The sequence below is a fragment of the Astyanax mexicanus genome, chromosome 5, assembly GCF_023375975.1.
Source record: "Astyanax mexicanus isolate ESR-SI-001 chromosome 5, AstMex3_surface, whole genome shotgun sequence".
NCBI lineage: Eukaryota > Metazoa > Chordata > Actinopteri > Characiformes > Acestrorhamphidae > Astyanax > Astyanax mexicanus.
This window is the reverse complement of record NC_064412.1, coordinates 34288567-34308326: the sequence shown is the minus strand read 5'-3', so window position 1 is coordinate 34308326 and position 19760 is coordinate 34288567.

Here is a 19760-nt window from a genome sequence, read left to right as displayed (position 1 = left end):
TTTGTCAACACTATCCAGAAACATCTTTTTTGAGCTAAAGCTCATTTAAAATGTAGAATTTCAACAGTTTTCCATGTTGTCCTCATCTATTTGAATGAGCTTTGTGGAAATGTGGAAATGAATTGATTCATTTTGACCCATCACTCGTTTAAAAAAATCTTTTATTTTTTGTATTTTTTTTATCTCGCATCTCATCTGTGCACCCCCTGCAATTGCCCCTAGAGTTTGAATACCCCTTTCAACTTTTGTATGAATGAGTTTTGGAAGGAAAAGGAAAACAAATCTAATTCTGTGCGGATTCAGATTTCGATACGTTAGATTTGTTGCCTTTTCCTCCACGTAATTTTTATTTTTTTTTTGTTCATAAAATGTTTCTTTTCTTTTTCTTTTTTTCTTCTACGCCTTTCTGAACGCCCACTGTAATTTTCTCGTTTGGCAACGAACGCTGATTTGTATTCATACACCTCGTTCATTCTCTCTCACTCTCTCTTTCTCTCTCTCTCTCTCTCTCTCTCTCTCTCTCGCTTTCTAATTATTATCTGATTGCTCATTAGACATTGTGTTCTCTGTGTCTCTCATTTTGTAAACAAGCAATTGTGCATCTGTTCATGGAACCTCTCTTTTTTTCTTCCTTCTTCTTCTTCTTCTTCTTTTCGTTCTTGGAGTAAACGCAGAATAAGTAAACGTAAGCTCTGTGTGATTAGATGGTTGTATGGCTGTATGGTGCTAGTTTTTCTCTTAAAAGAAACGCACTGTACTAGCTCTTACACACTCATTCGCAGCACGAACACACACAAAAAAACCCACACCACCCACCACTCACTTCGAATAACCCCCCACCACCACCCCAACCACTCCAACCGAGTACGAACCCCACCCTCCTCTCTCCTCGGCCGTATGATGTGCGTATGAGAGCACTTTCCTTTTGGGGTAATGACTGTACACTGAGATTTGAGTAGGCCCGTTCATGACAATTCCATTTTCTGTGTAATTTCATGCTTGTCTTGTTGAATGAAGATATTGGCTGCTGCGAGGTGTCGGGTCAGAGGCTGCCGCACCCCTCACTCTCGCGCCCCTCTGTGTTTCCTTTCACTTGATGAAAAGTAATTCATCATTTACACCCCTGAATTCTGCCACTTTTTTTCCCCTCCCTCTCTTTCTTTCTCTCTCTCTCTCTCTCTTTCCCTGTAACAACTTTCGCTGCCCTGGTCGTGTCCCCGCGGTACGAAGGGCTGCTGAAAGAGATAAATCGGTTTAATCCAGCAGTGGAGAGGTGGGGCCCAGGGCAGGTTTTCGGGGGCTCCCCAGGCCCAGCTCTCTCTCTCTCTCTCTCTTTCTTTCTCTTTCTTTTTCTCTCTCTCTCTCTCTCTCTCTTTTCCTCTCTCATACCCTGATGGAGTCTGTCACCTCTCGCGCTCTGCACATGTCCACTCGGGGAAGCCTGCAGGAAGCAAGAACTGCGGCAAAGCCAGCTCGCACCAGCGCTGAAATTGATTTTTTTTTCATCCTTTTTCCGTCTCCTAGTTGAGATCTCCTCCAGGGACAGCTCTGTGACAGAGCACCGAGGCCCCTCAGCCAATCAGGCAGCAGTACAGAGCAGAGCAGCGCAGAGACACCTGAGGAGAACTTTGGAAACATTCGGAAGCATTAGGAATCCTTCGGAAGCCTTCGGAAGCCCCGCCCATTGCCAATTAAATGTGATGACACTGTAATTGCAGGAGAATGGGCACTGCTGTTGCTAATAGACTAACCTCTTTAAGTCTTTATGTAAAGATTATGTAAAAATAACCACATACTCATACAGGCATGCAGTATATAGTGGAATATAAAGACTATTTTTTACATATGATAGAAAAAAATGGTGTAGCATGTTCCATAGATGCTAAAGAACTGTTAAATATGGCACCTACTATCAAGCATCACTCCAGTTCCTATCTCATGTCTCAAATCGCCTTGACATGATCACGCTGGCCAAGCTTTAACTCCCTCACAGGATAACAACTCAAAACTTATACAGGAGTAAGGATTCCCAGGATATCACCTTAGGGAACTCTTCATGGTCAGTTCATGTACTGACACACCCAGAGACTTCAGTGACTATATGGTTTCAGACCACAATAATTTATTGTCCTGACGGACAGTTCTGGTTGAAACAGGATAGTTGAGGTGCACACTGGGAAGCCGTGGTTTCATGTTTTTTGGATATAATTCGGGACATCCCTTTCAGACAGCTTCCTCTTGCATCCACAGTTAATCCTGTTGGATGTGGTTCATGCTTACTGGTGGTATTCTGACATTACCCTGGATACTGTGGCTCTTGATACATCACAAAGACTTGCTGTCTTGGTCACAGATGCGCCAGCAAGACGTGCACCAACCATTTGTCCTCTTTTGAACTCTGGAATGTCACCCATAATGTTGTGTGCATTGCAATATTTTGAGCAAAACTGTGCTCTTACCCTGCTAATTGAACCTTCACACTCTGCTCTTACTGGTGCAATGTGCAGTTAATGAAGATTGGCCACCAGGCTGCTGCAATTTAGCCATGAAGCCTCCTACACTAAAATAACAGGTGTTTCAGTTTTATTTTCCAACCCCTGTATATAATCAGTTTATGAAACAAATAACCACTTAAAAATGTAGAGTTTCCTTAATTTACCAAAATTAATTAACCTCTGGAATATAATCAAGAGGAAGATGGATGATCACAAGCCATTAAACCAAACTGAACTGCTTACATTTTTGTACTTGTAGTGACAAAGTTTTCCAAAAGCAGTGTGTAAGACTGGTGGAGGAGAACATGTCAAGATGCATGAAAACTATGATTAAAAAACAGGGTTATTCCACCAAATATTGAATGAACTCTTAAAATTTTATGAATATGAACTTGTTTTCTTTGCATTATTTGAGGTCTGAAAGCTCTGCATCTTTTTGTTATTTCAGCCATTTTAATTTTCTGCACATAAATGCTGTAAATGACAACATTTTTATTTGGAATTTGGGAGAAATGTTTTCTGTAGTCTATAGAATAAAACAACAATCTTAATTTTGCTCAACTTACCACCACCATGTTTGAAAAAAAAAAAAAGAAGCAGACTATACAGCACAGTGAATGTAGATGTGATGTGGAGGGATCAGGTGTTGTGTGGATCTGATTGCACTCAGCCATCAAAACATCAGGGATGTCAGATACTGATGTTGAACTAAGTTACTTCTGGATGACATAAAGGTGACATAAAGATTACAGAAAGATTAAGTTCTGTGGTCCAAATTGTCGAATAAAAAGTGATCTCAATACTTGTAAAGCTATTCTGTAGAGAGGTTATACAATTATTTCCAGCAATAGCAAATGTATCCATTCAAAAACAAGGGTTACACTTTTTATAGGCTATTTGTACTAAACAGGAAAAAAGAAAGAAGAACAGAGGAGAGTGTGTTATTTAATGTGTTATGCTAATGAATCGTAAGTATTTGGACAGTTTAGAGAGGTGTAAGCAAAACAGAAGTGAACAGTTCATTAAAGCTTCAAGCTGAGTTTAGGCCAGCAGCTTAATAGAGTATGCTCTAAGAACATAACAACAACTCTTCAGCTTCACCTCTGACCTTTAAGATCACCCTGGAGCAACAACACACACACATACACTCACACACACACTCACACACACACGTTCCCCGTGTCCTGCGTCTTATTTTTCTTCATTTAACAATTTTCCTTTCTGTCTTTCATCGGAGGGAAAAATATGCTCATGCCCTCAGACCACAAACAAACGCAGCGCTGCCTCGCTCTGCACATCCCTGTCTGCTGCAGCCAGCGGGCGCACAGGTGCCACACACACACACTCACACACACACACACACACACACACACTCACACACTCACACACACACACGCTCACACACACACACGCTCACACAGAGGGAGGCCGGCAGGCCTAAGAGTTGTTGTGCATGAATGAGTTGAGTGTTTAAGAAATACATGCACAGATGGAGGGGAGAGTGTGTGTGTGTGTGTGTGGTGTGAGGGGGGGTGACGGGGGTTTGTGTTTGTGTGTGTGTGTGTGGGGGGGGGGGGGGGGGGGTAAGACTGTTTGCGTCTTTGCTTAAAAGTACAATTAAAACTCCCCCAAGCCACAAAAACACAGAGGAATTTTGGGGGTGGGATACTTTTAGGACAATGATCTTGCATAAGCAGGTCACACACGCACACACACACACACACACAAAAGCGCACCATGCTTTCTACTTTACTCCTAGGAAAGTTGGTTAAGGACAGAATAGATTTTTTTTATCTGGGCCTCTGTTCATTACAGAGTGTTTCACAGTGGCTGAGAGCATCAATGGTTGGATAATGGGTGGATAAATGGTGCATATATATTTATATACTCTACCAGTCAAAAGTTTTAAAACACCCCCCACATGTGTTTTCTCTTATTTTTGTCAATTTAAAGGTTTTATTCCATTGTTTGTCCTTCGTTTTAAAATGTCTAGCAGTGGTAAAATGTCTAGTATGAATGAATATCATGTCAGCTGTTTTTTTTTTTTTTTGTGAAAAAAAAAAACTGGTCCGGTGATCCAGTATAACGCTGCTTTAGTCCTGTGGAGAAGTGGGCGGGGCAAAACGATACACTGAAAAAAATTATGAGCAAAATTTACTTACAAAAAGTTTTGCAACTTTCTGCATTTGCATTTTTTAAGTAAATTTAATTTCAGATAAATGAAAGTAACTTCAACTCAGTTTCAAGACTTTTCAAGAAATGTTACTTAGAGTAAATAAGTGAACTGAACTTAAATTAATTCTTTCTTTTAGTAAACTTTACTTCATTTATTTTTGCTGAATTAAGCCTTTCTTTTAGTAACTTTTACTTACTTCTGCATACATTACCTCATTACAATGACTTAATTTATACAATATTACTCAAATAATTTATGATACAGAATATATTATAATTCCCAAAATGTAATTAATTTAGTATACTTAAAAGTATGTATTACATGCCATCCATGTGTTGAGACAATGGGACTTGGTCTGTTTACAAAATAAATCTTTGAGATTATGTAAATATTTGAATGTGTGTTTTAACTAAAAATATTAAAATTTCAGGTTTAAATATTAGAAACATTTTAAAATAAATAATTATTTACACTAATAACAGTCTTTGCACTGTCATATGTTACTGCTAAGTGCAGTTCAGCCACTGATCGTGTCTTAGAGTCTCTGTAAAATGCAAAATCCACCGGAGATCCTATGTAAACACACAAAGGTGGGTAGTCCAGGTCCAGGTTATACATAGACTTCACTATTATAAAACAAATGTTTATCATATTTTCCCTTAAAATCATCATTATTTGACAGATGTAAAAGTGCAGAAGGCACTCTGGTTCATCTATTTTTTTGGATTTATCCTAAGCTGAACAATTACTGGGTTGATATATTTGGCTGATACTTAGAGGTGTATAATGACCCTGAAATGGCTCTGTTTGGTGTCCCATTGCTTTTGATTGGTTTGATTGTTGTATACAAACTTCAGTCAGACATGGGATGATAATTGCCCAAAACATCATTTTAAGACTATAAAAATGAGATAGACCACCACCATTTGAAATGTGGCTTGCAAATTAACAGGCTCGGATATAGTGTACATTGTCTGGTTATTTGAAGATTATATATATTTTTGAATACCTAGACAATATACATGAAAATTAGATTGAATACTATGACTTATTTTATTTCTGGCCTGCTTTATGTATGTGAACTTTTCGTATTGTGCCCTGTAATGTTATGTTTAGGATATGGATATATTTTATGTATAGGATATGGATGTATTTTCTTCTTCTTCTTCTTCTTTTGAATAGCAGGGAAACTTTGTAATGTGAAAACCCTATAAATAAATGTTTTTAAAAAAGGACATTTATAAAGCAAAAAGTGTATGTTTTATATTTTAGATCCGTTAAATTAGCACCTCTTGCCTCTGCACATCTTGGCTGGATTTTCTCATTCAGATTTATGAGGTAGAATCACCTGGAATTCAGGCTTTCAGTTAACAGCTGTGCTGATCTTATCAAGACTTATTTACCGGCATATCTTGTCTCTTAATGTGTTTGAGAGCATCAGTTGTAAAATTGTGAAGGGGTAGAGGTGGTGTTATAAAGTGAATAGCTCTATTTGAGAATGTTCTAATCCATATTATTGCAAGATAAAAAAAAATACTTAAATCTGTTCGAAATTTTAATAAATTAAGGTCAGTAAATCTGAAACATTTAGAAAATTAAGTTTGAAAGTATCCTCAAGTGCAGTCGCAAAGACCACGGAAAACATTATGATGAAACTGGCTCTCATCAGGACCAACTCAGGAAAGTAAGAGCAAGAGTTTCCTCTGTTGAACAGTATAAGTTCTTCAGAGTTACCAGCCTATATTTGGTTTGTTTAACACTTTTAAGTTACTAGATGATTCCTTATGTGTTTCTTCATAGTCTGGATTACGTCATTATTAATTAAGTATTCATTTTATTTCATTTATTTTTTTTTAATACTGTCCCAACCCTTTTTCTTATTTGAGGTAGTTGTAGTTGTTACCAAGTTGTACTATCTCGTCAAAATATGAGAATTGGTCAAAAATAATTGAAAAAAAGTTAAAAGTGGTTTTAAATCACTGTATAGACTAATTTGACTTTTGCACACACAAACACACTCACTAATGCTTTTCAAAGTGAATTTTCAGGTGTTGATCTGCGGGTGGAGTAAATAAATCCATGGCGAGTCTCGGGCATCGCAGTCTGGCGCGGGACGGCCACCCTAAATATATCTTCTATAATAGATGCTGCATTACTGAGGAGGCCAGCCCGCCGTGTCGCTCCCAGACGTGTCTGATGTGGTTGTTCACACAGTAACCTGATTTCCGGAGGGTCCTGCTCATGGCAGAGAGAACAAGACAGCACACACACACACACACAAAAGCACACACACACACACTGCAGGAGCTGAATCTTCAGTCAACAGCACAGTGGAGACCAATTCATGCGCTACTTGGTTTCAGATTCGCTCCAGTGCTTCCACGGGTCTTGCTATTGCTCTCCACTCGTCCTCTCTAGCTCCACTCATACAGATTTTACAGCTCTCATCCAGATTCACTGGGAAACAGCACTACAGCTGATGAACAAAGAATAGTAATACTGTAATAATGTGTTTGAGAGCATCAGTTGTAAAGTTGTGAAGAGGTAGTGTTGGTGGTATACAGCGAAAACCTCTATTTGAGTAATGTTTTAATCCATATTATGGCAGGAAACGAAAATTTCGCAAAAGTTCTGCTACAGACTCCACTGCTACATCACCTAATTTCCTATCCAATCAGCTGCTTCCTTCTGCCTTTAAATAACGAATGCTCATACAGTATCTTTGCTGCTCTTTAGACACTTATGGCTCATTCTCCCCGCCTCCTTCCCCACCAGGTTGGTCCCATTTGGATGCCCAGGGAGTTGGATCCGCCCTGTCTTCCATGTACGACAGGATCTGAGGAGTCCAGACGTATCAAGACCTGGGCCGATGACGGGGCCTATGTCAAAGACTTTATCTAGAAAATACTGTTTCTATATAACCTATATAATATAGGTGTTATATATGTGTTATATATGTGTTTTGCTCAACATTAAATATTTTAACTAACATGTTTGCTTCAAGAGTTGTAAAAGTAGAACTACTCAACTAAGTAAAGTAAAAAAAATACTTTAAGACGTGAATCTTTAACTTTTCTCAATTTGAGAAAGTTCAGGAACTCAAGTGCTTTCACAAGCCAATCAAAAGCCAGATAATAAAACTGGCTTTTATTAGAACCACCCCAGGAAAGTAAGACAAAGAGTTACCTCTGTTGCACAGCAGAGTTCATCAGAGTTACCAGCCTCAAAAACCACAAGTTAACATCACCCCATACAAGAGACACTAAAATATTTTACATTTTGGTTTGTTTAACACTTTTAAGTTACTATATGAGTCCTTGTGAGTTTCCTCATAGTCTAGATGACTTCAGTATTCATTTACAATGTAGAAAAACTATATTTAAAACATTGAAAGAAAAGGTGTGTTTAAACGTTTGACTGGTAATGTATATTAACATGTTAAATTTATTTAACAGTTATTTTTCACACAAAATTTAATCAACAAGGGGAAAATCCAAAATGTTCAGCACAAATGTCTGCAGTTATGGGCTTAGCATGATGAAGTCGAGCAGCAGTACATTCAAGTTTTGCTATATTGAGTAGATTAGCCACCCAAAACAATTTCATGTGAAGAGTAGGTGTAATCCAGTTTTGTAGGATTGTCTTATTAACAGCAGTAAATATGTCCAGAATAGAATTGTATTATTATTATTATTATTATTATTATTATTATTATTATTATTATTATTATTATTATTATTATTATTATTATTATCTAAATTGTCCCTTTACAGGAGAGATATAAAGCCTCCACTTTCAATGATGGTCAATGTGAAAGGAGCTTTTTTTCAGATCATTTTGAAGGATTTCTATTGGTTAAAATTCATCACAAATATTTGACACAGTGTAGGGCACAGTTATTGTGTTCGATTTATGTCGATTAACTAATTTTTTTTAGGAAACTAAAAAATGGAGACACTTGTTTTTTTCATTGGACAATAAAAATATATACAGTTTATGTTGTGACAAAAGCAGAATGCCCCCCCCCCCTTCTTTTATCTTGGTGTAGATGATCAGTGGGTCTGATGTCATGGTGTGGAGTGCAGTCTCGTACAACGTTAGACCATCTTTTATCATTATTACAGGCACTTTGACGGCCAAACCTTACTGACAGCTAAAGGAGAAATCTGGTGTGAAATGGACTTGAACTGTAGTGAACCCTGATAACAAATTGATTACAAGTAACAAAGTATACATTTTTGTCAAATAGCCCACTTACGCATTCCCAAATACAGTGCTTTTAGCTGATGCACCCAACAGGCTTACAGTGCTAGTGATAGGGTCATAGAGTGCAAAGAAATGGCTTTTTTTTTACACCATTAACAAGTCGCTTAAAGTAGCTTTACACTTCATTGGTAGAATTCTGAGGGCCCTGACATTTAAAACAAGGCAAAAACACGAGAACTTGGAAAGTATAGAGTTTATTAACACAATTTCTTTCCACGGGATTTATTTTGCAATTTATTCCCCTGCCCTACCTATTCATCAAGGTACTGTACGTTTTGATGAATTTAAAATATGTGTGTGAGTGTGTGTGAGAGAGAAAGAAAGACAGAGAGATAGAGAGAGGTAGTGAGAGTTAGATTTAGACATTTAAGTCATATTTCAGCATAAATATATATTTTTATTTTTTTGAACATGATGCCATGCTTACATCAATCAACAAAACCACTGACACGTCACCAGGCTGCAGTAGAAAACTGAATGTCTTGTTTTCTTGTGATCTACAGGCCAGCAGTTATGCACACATCACACCACAGGTCATGAGGCCATGGGCAATAAGCAAATATAGAAGAACTGAGCCCTGGGAAAATGTTTTCACATCACGAACACAAGGACAGAACATATCTTGTTGCCAAACAGGACTTTTTTTTAGATTAGAATGGAGCCTTTGTACATGCAAATAGACACTTGTTCAGGTCACATGGAGCTGTGTTATTTACAGCCTTTTCTCAGAGGGTACTTCTGCTATTACAAAAGATTCTAATTAATGAGGCATTTATTACAACAGTTGTGTATTTTTGAACATGCATAGTGTGTTATTACACAGTAATTAAAAGAATAATATTGGCTGGATTGCTGTGCTATCCGGAAGGAAGGTAAAGGTTCCCATTAATAAATGATAAAACATGACATTTTGTTCATTAATACCTGAAATGTGTTCCTTTGAAGTTGTAGAACAGGGGTGTCCAAACTACGGTCCGCGGGCCATTTGCGGCCCGTTTCCTTTTTTGGAGCGGCCCGCGAGGTATTTTAGAAACAAAATGAAAGTTGGCCCGCTGTAAATCAGGTTTTTATAATGTGAGATTCAAAGTTTGAAGGCTAGGTGTCAGAAACGGGCCAAAGAGTCTAAAAGCGGAGAGGGTGAGCATTTCTAGCGCAGAAAAACAGAGCAAAGAGTCTAAAAGCAGGGAGAGTGCGCATTTCTAGCACAGAAAAACAGAGCAAAGAGTCTAAAAGCGGAGAGAGTGTGCATTTCTAGTGCAGAAAAACGGGCCAAAGAGTCTAAAAGCGGAGAGAGTGTGCATTTCTAGCGCAGAAAAACAGAGCAAAGAGTCTAAAAGCGGAGAGAGTGCGCATTTCTAGTGCAGAAAAACGGGCCAAAGAGTCTAAAAGCGGAGAGAGTGTGCATTTCTAGTGCAGAAAAACAGAGCAAAGAGTCTAAAAGCGGAGAGGGTGCGCATTTCTAGTGCAGAAAAACAGAGCAAAGAGTCTAAAAGCGGAGAGAGTGCGCATTTCTAGCACAGAAAAACAGAGCAAAGAGTCTAAAAGCGGAGAGAGTGTGCATTTCTAGTGCAGAAAAACAGAGCAAAGAGTCTAAAAGCGGAGAGGGTGCGCATTTCTAGCGCAGAAAAACGTGCAAAAGAGTCTAAAAGTGGAGAGGGTGCGCATTTCTAGTGCAGAAAAACGTGCAAAAGAGTCTAAAAGTGGAGAGGGTGCACATTTCTAGCGCAGAAAAAAGGGCCAAAGAGTCTAAAAGTTGCGGTAATTAAGGAGTGTAATATTAAGAGACATCATGAAATTAAACATCAATTTGAAAAATCTTAGTTTACACAACACTGTCAAAGATAAAGGTAGTAAGTCAAGAAAAATGGTGTGTAAATGAAATAATCAGGAAAAATGTATTATTTAACGTGGTATATTTCATTATTTGTTTTATTACGGAGTGTGGCCCGTGACTTCAAATATATTTCTCCTTCTGGCCCCAACAAAAAAAGTTTGGACACCCCTGTTATAGACCTGCTTAAAATTTGTATAAGCATTTCCTAACTTAAAAAAAGAAAAATCTTTTTTAATCTCAGGTTCAACTGTGCTATAGACAAGGATAGATATATTGAGGTTCCCTCTGGGAAATTAAGATGGTGATGGATTATATGCTGCGTATTTCGACACTCGGACACTCGCAATACGCAAATCAAACAAACATTAATTCCTAGTGACATTCAACCATCTGCATTTTGCCACTATTTGAGGCACGCTGCTACTGCTGCAGCTCAACCCACTCAGCTGTCTTTTCTGCCCCAACCCTAAACCCATACATCACCCACTGCTCCTCCCAAAGTACTCTTCCCATTTTTTTAGCATTGCTACAGCCCATGTACCTTCAACCCACCAGACCAATCACAGATACAGAAGCGACTAGGCCTCGGGTGTTTTAGCTTTACATTATGGAAGAACAAGACTGCAGGGATGTCTCGGCCCAAAATAATACAAATCCAAAATCATTCCTCCCCAAACTAACATAGTTAAGAAAAACAAAGAAAAGAAAATACAAAAAAACTAACTTCCTAACAAAAATATATAAATAGTCAAAACCCTAAAAGAAATAGGCTACAAAAGTAGGTAGTTTGTTAGAAGTGTTAGGAGAGTAAGTGTTCTTTGAAGAGCTCAGTCTTTAAGAGGTTCTTAAGGGTACTGAGGACTGCTCCTGATCTGGTAGTGGTAGTTAGTTTGTTAGAGGTGTTAGGAGAGTAAGTGCTCTTTGAAGAGCTCAGTCTTTCGAGATTCTTGAAGGTAGAGAGGGACGCTGCTGCTCTGGTAGTGGAAAGTAGTTGGTTCCACAATTGGGGAACTAGGTATGAGAACAGTTGTAGGTTGTAGAGGTTCCTGGTGGTTTCCTGTGATAATCCATGCCATGCTGCACAAATATTTGTGCAGATCAAGCGATAGGGGTTCCCCCACTGCCCTCATAAAAAAAGCTCTCAGAAGTTTTTTTTTTATTTATTTTTTATTTTTTTTATGTAGTTTACCTATATGACACAGGCTAGAGACAACCCAACAAGGTACTATAGGTACTAGAATCTCCTTTCAAGGCTTTTGTACAGATGTTGTTGGTTTTGCAATACATGTACCCTATCACTCTAATATAATTATAATCATTTAAAAAGTATATGATCATTGTATTCGTTCATTACATATCATCAGTATATCATCATTATATATTATATGTATAAATTTCCTGCCCACCCAACAACTCTTGTTTCTTGCAGTTAGGACATTTACATTGTAAGCCCTGGATAAGGTGAATTTATTTTTAAAAAAATGAGGAAACCGGTTGCCTTAAAAAAGTGAAGTAATGAGTAATGAACACTTAAGTTAGCATAACTTAGAACATCAAGTTACTACAACTAAAGAGGAAGTTGATTTAACTTTTTTATTTTTGTTATACTGTAAGACTGGATGAGTTGAGTTTGCTTAACTTTATCAAGGCAGCCGGTTTGCTCAAATTTTAGTAGTAATGGTGAATGGGCAATAAAAACTTGAGTTAGCATAAATTAAAACATCAAGTTATTACAACTAATGGGGGACTTGATTTATTTCTAAGGTAGCCCAGGGGGAATCACTACACACTGATGGTGAGTGTTAGTCAGAAAATGTTGGACTCTGGCCCGCCCCCTTGGTGGGCGTGGCCTGGGGGTGGCTTGGGCCCCCTTGGCGTGGGAGGGGAGGCCTGCCGGGTGTCGGGCTGTTCCCGGGTGCTTGGGATCTCGGGGGCCGCATGCTCGGCTCGTGCAGGGGGTGCTGGCCTGCCGGGGGGGTGGGCTGCTCGCTTCCTTTGGCTCTCTGGACTCTTGCTCTTTGCCATGGGGGCTTCGTCTGGAGTCTCCCCCGTCCTCATCTGGGGTGTGCACATGGTTACCATCGGGATGTGTGGCCGCGGGTCTTCTGGGCTCCTAATGGGCTGTGGATGGTCTGGGTCCACTGGGTTCTTCCCTTTCTGCCTCTGGATCGCAGGGGCATGGTGGCGGTTTCTTGCCTCCATTGTGGTAGGCATTTCATGACATAATCCGTAACACATGACATATTTTTGCAAAAAAACAATAGAATAGAAGTAACTGTGCGTGTGTGTGTATGTATTTATGTGTATGTATTAATATGTATGTATATTTATGTATGTGTGTATATGTATAAGCATATGTATAGTTAGATATGTGAGTATGTGTATATATGTATGTTTGTTTATTTTATGTTTATTTTATTTTATTATTATTTTTTTTGTTTGTTTGTTTGTTTTTTGTTTAGTTTTTTTTTTTCTCTTTTCTTTTTCTTCTTCTTGTACCCCCCTCCTGTACCTCACACTCCGATCCTTCCAACCTGGACTCCCACAACTATATCCACACAAAATATATATATATATATATATATATAAAAAAAAAATAATAATAATAATAATAATAAAAAATAAAATAAATAAATAAAAATAAAGTATTAATTGTCCTCCGAAGAGGGGGGGTGGTGGTTGGGCCAAAAAAAAAAAAAAAAAAAAAATGTTGGACACTCCCAGTATGCAAATAGATAGTGACAGAAGCCAATGGAAAAAAAGCTGTTAATGGCAACAGACTAAACTCAGTTATTATAAGTTGGTTAAACTCAAAGATCTCAGTTTGAATGTATAATATGTGCCCACAAATGTTCAACTAACTCAAAATACTTAAAACAGACTTAAATAATTTGCGTTTAAACAACGTATGGGTTTACAGTGTAGGTGATCAGTGCCTCGCAAATCAATGCCTTTATTACCGCTAAACCAGGGGTGTCCAAACTTTTTTTGTTGGGGGCCAGAAGGAGAAATATATTTTAAGTCACGGGCCACATACTCTGTAATAAAACAAATAATGAATTATACCATGCACACCCTCTCAGCTTTTAGACTCTTCTGCCCCATTTTTCTGCGTTAGAAATGCGCAGTTTCTCCGCTTTTAGACTCTGTGGCCCGTTTTTCTGCGCTAGAAATGTGCACTCTCTCCGCTTTTAGATTATTTGCCCCGTTTTTCTGCGCTAGAAATGCGCACTCTCTTCGCTTTTAGACTCTTTGGCCCGTTTTTCTGCGCTAGAAATGCGCGCCCTCTCCGCCTTTAGACTCTTTGCCCCGTTTCTGACACCTAGCGTTCAAACTTTGAATCTCACATTATAAAAACCTGCTTAACAGCGGGCCAACTTTCATTCTATTTCTAAAACCGGACCGTAGTTTAGACACCCCTGCGCTAAACTCTGTGTTTGAAAAAGTGAATGTTTCTTTTAGCTTGTGATCAACGTTAGCGCTGTGATGCTACATAGGGAACGTATGGGTTTTTATTACAGCACAGAAGATTTTACACTGTGGAACACCCACTAGAGTAGCTAAGGGACACACGCTCGCTATGGATCACACACTCGTAATGAAATACAGCTTCCAAAGAGCACATATTCTCCACGGAACACACACACACACACACATACACACATACACGCACATTTGGGCCTGCACACACTGTCTGGCATCTAAGGATCGTGAAAGCCCATTTATCAGCGTGCCAACTGGGTTATCCATGAGTGTGTGTCAGTGTGTGTATGTGTGTGTGTGGAGGTGAACGGAGGTGTGTGTTGGTGGGTTTGTGTGCACGAGCGCGTGCAGCCGAGTCAACCCTGTCGTAAGCCCGTTACCTTACATCAGCCGCGTGGAAGCTGTGTGGAAATTACCCCTCACTCACACCTCGACCTGCTGTAATACAGCCTGGCCGACTGATCCCAGACCTGCTCTGACTCCAGAGTTCACCTCGGCGCGTCTGTGAATTCTGACCCCGGAGCAGAGCTGAAGGCAGGGTTTAAGAAGATTCAGCCAGGAGAGAGAGAGAGAGAGAAAGAGAAAGAGAGAGAGAGAGAGAGAGAGAGAGCATACTTAATACCTGGAGGTGAAGTGCTGGGATTGTGTTGGGTGGCAGGACCTCATGGGAGCTGTGGGAAGGGTAAAAGTGGGTCAGCTAAAATGGAGTGAAAACCAGGTGCTTTCTGTATTTACTGGGTTTATACAATACACACAGTGTAACTGTGACAATATAGTGCGCTCCTCAGGAAAATATTGTCATTAAAGTATCCCTATACAGAACACAACACTGTACAAAAATCTGTGAAAAAAATGGAAAATATTCAGGTCCAATAATTATGTTAAACCATTTATCTGACCATATATTAATACATTAAAAAATACTTTTGCAGTTGGTCCATATAAAAAAAATGTAAATTTACAGAAAAAAGGCTTTGTAAAATCAAACTATCACATAGGTTGAAAATCAGGCTCACTATTTAAATAAAGAATGTATAAGTATATATATGAAACATTATACATATCTAAAAACCAGAGGTGGAAAAAGTATTGAAAAAATTGTAATTAAGTAAAAGTACGTTTACTTTGCTAAAATTCTACTCAAGTAAAAGTAAAAGTACCCTTCTAAAAATCTACTCGAGTAAAAGTAAAAAAAGTACTCAATTTAAAATGTACTTTGAGTAAAAGTTACATAGTTACTTTTAATTATTCGATGTAATAATAAATTAACTAATTATTAAATTAAATAATTTGGACCTTTCAGGCAGTATTTGTTCAGACGACCCCATAAAACATTTTCAAGAACAAGTGTTATAGGTTTCTATGATCCATTTTTTCTTTACTGTTAAAAAGTTTAAAAGTTATGCTCATATAAGTGACTATAAACCGTATTTTTTATAGTTTTACAGTTCATTATTATTTTTTAACTTGCAATTGCTGTGCTTTAACTGATATTTACATGTTTTTTTTAACATCCAAAATCTACATAGTTTAATGTTCTCATTAAAAACTTATGGAATTATTATGAAAAACTTGAAAACATACATAAAAAAAAACGGTTGGTGGGCGCATGCGCAGTGCCGTAAAGAAGCACATATCCATGAGTAGCATAACTTGACAGAACACCGGTTCCCCCGAGCACAGCTGATTTACACAGCATCACTCCTGCTAACCGTAATAAACACTACATAGAAAAGTTTAGCTGCGCTGCCATGGAGAACAAAACTCTTTTTTTTTTCATTCAGACACTTTTTTTTTCCAGCATTTTTTTTATTTATTCAGTATATGAATAATTCAGTATATGAATATAATATGATATATTTATTCAGTAATTGGGAGTTTTCCAATGTAGTGAAGAAATTACTTGTGTCAAAATGTACTTGAGTAAAAGTAAAATTATAAAATTTTAAAAACTACTTTAAAAATGACAAATTACTTATAAAATCTACTTAATTACAGTAACGTGAGTAAATGTAATTAGTTACTTTCCACATCTGCTAAAATCAGACATACATTCTGTATGAAAACAGAACACCACGTTGGTTGGAAATTACCCTAAAACACAGACTTTTTTTTTTTTTTCATCTAAAGGAGTATAAAAAAGTTGGGTACTCCTGATCATTTTTATAATTTGCCTTTATTAATTATTGATTGTTCAGATCAGCAATTTCAGTTAAATATATCCTATAGCAGACAAACACAGCGATATTTGAGAAGTGAAATAAAGTTTATAGGATTTACAGAAAGTGTTCAATAATTATTTAAACTAAATTAGACAGGTGTATAAATTTGGGCATCCCAACAGAAAAATTACATCAATATTTAGTAGACAGATCCGTATTTTGCAGAAACAACAGACTCCTACAGCTTCCTATCACTTCCAATAAGAGTCTGGCTTCTGGTTGAGGGTAATTGAGATCATTCTTCTTTATAAAACATCTCCAGTTCAGTCAGGTTTGATTGTTTCTGAGCATGAACAGCCTGCTTTAAATCACACCACAGATTTTAGTAATATTCAGGTCTGGAGACTGAGATGATCTGAGATGATCATTCCAGCATGTCGTACTTGTTCCTCTACATGAATACTTTAGTAGATTTTGAGCAGAGTTTAGTGTTTAGGGTCGTTGTCTTGTTGAAGTATCCAGCCCTGGCGCTTTAACTTCAACTTTATCACTGATTCTTAAACGTTGTTCTTATGAATCTGCTGATATTGATAAATATGAGCAAAAGTACAACAAACACTCTTGTCACTTTTTTGTCTTTTAGAGTCTTTCGCTCTATTTTATACTTTCTTTGGGTAATGTGCGTCAGAACTTGTCGTACTTATGTGGAATAAGTGAGTGAGTGGGCGAGTGGGCGAGTGAGTGAGTGGGTATAAGTAGAACTACACACACGCACACACTCAGTCCTCCAGCTCCTGATGGATATGATAGTGGTAATTGGGGTGGGCCGATTGCCCCGCCCTCTTTCCCTCGCTGCGTGCACTCTTTTTCCTGGTATCTCCGTCTCTCCGCTGCAGGCAGCAAAACAGCAGCCCCCCGAAAACAGGCTGATAAAAAAATGTAATACTTCTCCATTCTCCACAGCGCCTTTCATCATTATTCAAAAATGAGTTTTTTAATGCAACGAGGGGCTCCAATCATGTCAGGGTCTGCCTGGATCTGATGCTATCATAATTACAATTAGATTACATTATTGCAATCAGAGAAAGGGGGGAGTCGTTAAGAGAAAGAATATAAATTGCTTTAGTTTTACAAGTACTGAGCAAGCAGAAATTGGAATTAATCTCCATTTAAGCATCTTCTCCCATCGCTCTCGCTCTCTCTCTCTCTCTCTCTCTCTCTCTCTCTCTCCCTCTCTCTTGGAGAACTGCAAAGCAGGCTAGTTCTTCCAGGCCATCAGCGTGAATTAGAGGAGAAGAGGGAATTTTCTTGGGCTTTAACATTTAAGTTTTGTGATATTAGTTATAGCCGTTCCCACGCTCTCAGGCTCGGTCTGATAGGACGTGACTTCAGGAGAATTCATTACCGTTTTCAATAAGTGGAAAGTGGGGGTTTCAATTTTTCATGTAATCTGCTTCTGAGCAGAGGCCTGTCCCCATGGCCATATTTGTTTGGATGATATATTTTGGCCCAGAACTAATTATATATGCAATAAACAATAGTATTGCGATTTTGGGACCATTTGCGCTACTGATACACATCTTATATTAGTATAAGTAGCAGTTTAAGGATATGGAGAAGTTTTGTCCTATAAGATATAAATTGTTATTTTCCATTGGCATAGGAACTGGGGGGACGGATGGGACATTTCCAATATCAGAAATAAAATGAAAAAAAAATGATACCGCAGAGAAAAAGCATAAATTGTTTTAAAAGAAACGTTTTATTTTGAAAGCATTCCAAAGCCTGCACCCCCGCAATGAAAAGCACCCCCTCTCAGGAGCACGGTTCTAATTAAAGTTAGCTAAAGCAAGTATCTTCTCATTAACGTTTTATTTTATCAAGAAGACAGTGCGTACTCGCTCCTGAGAGAGGGTGCTTTTCCGGGCGGGGGGTTGCTGAATTCGGCACAACACCAGCTTTACACGCGGGGTCAGTGATGAGAGCATTGAATCACAACAATAACAATATACTGCAATAAAAAAAAAGACTTTTGGGTAATGTCTTGTTCTGCTAACAGACTAGGAGGGTTTGGGATATCTAACGTTTATATTAACTGATGCCAAAAATTATTTAAAAAAAAGGACACCATTGTAAGAAGTGCGTAGTCTCAGTAGACAAAAATATCAACATGTGGAGTAACGTGTTTAGGTTGTGAAGTCACATTTGGTTCGATTTAACTAATAATAAACAAAAGTACAGATTTTTATTTTTTTGTGATTATCTTTAATTCTGCAATCATTGTTCTAAGTCACTATAGGGTGGGCTTTGATTAATTTTAGCAAATATGTCACCCCCAATGTCAAACTCGCTCCTAATTATTTCGTTATTTCCAATCAAATAAACATAAAATCAGTATTTTACCTTACTCAATATTTATCATGCTTAATATTGTGTGGTATCCAGTTTTAATTTTTAATTAATTAATTACTTTTTAATTCTGTTAATTTCTTTTAAGTGATTCAGATTTAATTATGGGCATCCCTATCCCTTTTTTAGTGGCTAAAATATGTTCCAACACCCCTAAATGTGAAAGCAAAGAGAAATATTTTTGTTTTTAAACAGGTATTTGTCACTGATAATTTATAAAAAATATCAAATCCTAGAAAGTATATCATACAATTTTCAAAGAAATGAAAATATACTATATAATATAATAATATAATATAATACACACACAGTTTTTAATTTAGTTAGCTAATGCTGCAGGTTGACAATCAGCTACTTTCCACTGTTTTAAATGTTTAAAAAGTAAAAGAGAAGCTAACTGAAAGGATAAGGTGAAAATAAATGATGGGACTTCATTGGCCAGTATGAGAAGATGCCCTGAAATGGCATGTTAAAGAGTGTTAAGGAGCTTCCTGCTTTTAGCTATTTAAAATGAAATAGAAAATGCAGAATGCAGCTCTGGGGGGAATGTTCAATACAAACAAAATCTGTGCCCGACATTTTTTATCTTTCTTTATTATTGACCATCAGTTCATTTTGCGTTTTGTTTGGAAACCCAGGGATCAGAGTCTGGAGGAAAAGTCAGTGCAGTGTTTTCCTACAAAATCCTACGACACTTTATGCTTCGCTCTGCTGACAGCTTTTATGGAGATGCAGATTTTATTTTCCAGCAGGACTTGGCACACTGCCAAAAGTAGCAATTGGGCTTGTATAGTATTCAAATATTCTGAAACACTGATTTTTGGGTTTTCATTGGCTGTAAGCCTTAATCATCAACGATAAACTAAAGAAACCCTTAATATAGATCACGCTGTGTGTAATACATCTATATAATATATATGAGTTTCAAATTTTGA